Raw genomic sequence first — 2846 nt, 5'->3', positions numbered from 1 at the left:
TTGTGTTCCTGCTCTCACTATCTCTCTTTCTCTGTCAAATAAATAAATAAATAAAATTTAAAGATAAATAAATAAATAAATAAAAGATGTTATTTGTTTATTTGAGAGAGAGAGAGTACGAGTACGGGGAGAGGGAGAAGCAGACTCCCTGCTGAGCAGGGAGCCCAATGGGGGACTCAATCCCAGGACCTGGGGATCATGACCTGAGCCAAAGGCAGATGCTTACCTGACTGAGCCACCCAGGTGCCCCAACACTCTATTTTATTTTATTTTATTTAAAAAGAATTTTTTTAGGTGTATAAACTATTTATTAACAGACAAAGCCTACAGATTTATTTCTTCTTAGACATACCCACGATGTGGCCACGGCACTCTGTGGTCTTGGTGTGCAGGCGTTGGACACCAAGTCTCCAGAAGTGGTGCAGCCCTCTGTGGGCCCTAATCTTCAGTCACTCCAGTTCTTCACGAAGTTTGTTGTCTAGACCTTTGGCCAGGACCTGGCTGTACTTTCCATCCTTCACATCCTTCTGTCTGTTCAAAAACCAGTCTGGGATCTTATAGTGGCGAGGATTCTACATAATGGTGATCACACGTTCTGCCTCATCCTCAGTGAGCTCTTGGCCCTCTCAGATTGATGTCTGCTTTCCTCAACACCACGTGAGCATATCTTCACCCCACACCCTAATTGCAGTGATGGCAAAGGCTATTTCCTGCCGCCCATTGATATTGGTGTTGAGTACTTGCAAAATGTGCTGGAACTTCTCAGGGATCACTAGAGACATGGCGGCGGCCCCAGCAACAGCGTGTAGACCTCCTGTGGAAGAGCCCAACAGTCTTTTTAAAATAGGTTTTTGCGTTAGGTGATTGGCCCAACTGTAGCTAATGTAAGGGTTCTGAGCACATTTCAGGTAGGCTAGGCTAAGCTGTGATGTTCAGTAGGCTAGGTGTATTAAATGCATTTTTGATTTATGATATTTTTATTTTGTGATGAGTTTATCAGGATATAACCCCATCATAAGAAAAGGAGGAGCTGTACTCATTCTAGTTTGCATTTTCCTCTTACTCTTGGGCAGTGCTCTGTTTCTCCAGTTTTTTCTGACATTCTTTTTTTAAATTGGTTCTGTCAACTTAGGCGTGTCCAAGCTCTACATGTGCAGGGATGGGGAGAACTTCTGTCTTGTTTGAGTTTGGACATCAAAGTGGAGAGACTTGAGACCATTTTCTTTATAGTAAGAGGCAGTATGTCTCTTGGATGCAGACTGCCTGGTGTGACCTGATCCCTTTCCTCACCTGCCATGTGTACACCTTGGGTAAATCACTTAGCTCTCTTGTGCCTTGATTTCCTTGTCAACAAATTGGGTTAAAGAACAGTAATCCATTTCATAGTGTTGATGTGAGTGTTAAGAGAGTTAATATATGTAAAGAATTTAGAACAGCTCTTTGTGCATAGTGAGCATTAAGTGTTACCTGTTATGATGGTTGACATAAAGAACATTTTATTAATCTCATTGTTTCATTCAAGCAAGTTATTATTACTATAATAAAAGTAATTAAAAAAAATGTTGTGTTCCCAGAACCATAGGTCTCAGACTTTTTGATATAGTGACTTTTCTGCCACTTACTACCCTGCCAACCTGGGTAAGCTACTAAACCTCTCATTGTGTTAGCTTTTCCATTCACAAAAGTGGATATCACAGTAGTGTCCATTTAGAATGTTGTTCGGAGGACCAGTTGAGTGAATATGTTAAACTCCCAGAAGAGGGTATGGTGTACATTATGCATATAACAAATGTGAACCATCCCCACATCTTTGTCACCACCATTGTAAAAGTCCATATGTCTCCTTTCATCTAAATCCTAACTCTCCTGGACCCATTTGAGTACTAAACAGAACTCAGGTATATAAATTATGTTTTATTTTCAACCCTGTAAATTTTTGTATTTGTGAAATGCACTAATATAACAGAATATTTTACTAAAAGTAACTGTGCTTTTTTTTTTTTTTTTTTTACAGTTCGGTGAAGTCAGTGATAAATTTCAAAAATTTTTGGCCAATATCCCTTCTGATTTTCAGGATTGGGTCTCTAAAATGTAATAAAAACCATTAACTATAGAGAACAAACTGCTGGTTACCAGAAGGGAGGTGGGTGGGGGAATGGGTTAAATAGGTCATGGGCATTAAGGAGTGCACTTGTCGTGATGAGCATGGGGTGATGTATGGAAGTGTTGAGTCACTATATTGTACACTGGAAACTAATATTACACTGTATGTGTAATTACTAACTGGAATTTGAATTAAAACTTTAAAAAATTTAAAAAGAAATGTAAAACAACCAAAACCAAACCAACAAACAAAAAACCCTATTCTAGGGTATAGAGAGAAGGGTTTCAGTGTTTAGAGTAATATGATAATGTTATCCATCTTTCATATATTATGCCAAGTCCTTAAAAATGTTGTCTCACTTAATCCTTATAGCAACATTATAGGGTAGGTGCTGTTGTTATTCCCATTTATTAATGAATATAATGAATCAGAAAATGATTAAATAAATAATTTGCCCAAGATGACACCACTATTAAATGGCTAAAGCACAAAAATTGAATCCAGGAAGTTTGGTTCTCAAACATGGACTCTTAAACAAAACGCTATGATTTGGAGGGAGAAGGATTTTACTTTATTTGTTTTTTAAAATGTTAAATGTTATATATATATGTATATATTTATATATATTAAAAAAAATTTTTTTAAATCTCTCCACCCAACATGGGGCTTGAACTAACAACCCCACGATCAAGAGTATATGTTCTACCAACTGAGCCAGCCAGGCACCCTGGGAGAAGAATTT

At 37.9% G+C, this 2846-nt stretch overlaps 1 pseudogene; it reads right to left on the bottom strand.

The window, feature by feature from the left end:
• Positions 1-332: 332 nt before the first annotated feature.
• LOC118552659 (small ribosomal subunit protein uS13 pseudogene) lies at positions 333-800 on the bottom strand (annotated as a pseudogene).
• Between the last annotated feature and the right edge of the window lie 2046 nt (positions 801-2846).

This window comes from Halichoerus grypus, chromosome 6 (assembly GCF_964656455.1).
Source record: "Halichoerus grypus chromosome 6, mHalGry1.hap1.1, whole genome shotgun sequence".
Lineage (NCBI taxonomy): Eukaryota > Metazoa > Chordata > Mammalia > Carnivora > Phocidae > Halichoerus > Halichoerus grypus.
The sequence above is the reverse complement of the archived record's forward strand: the minus strand, read 5'-3'. Positions and strand labels throughout refer to the sequence as shown.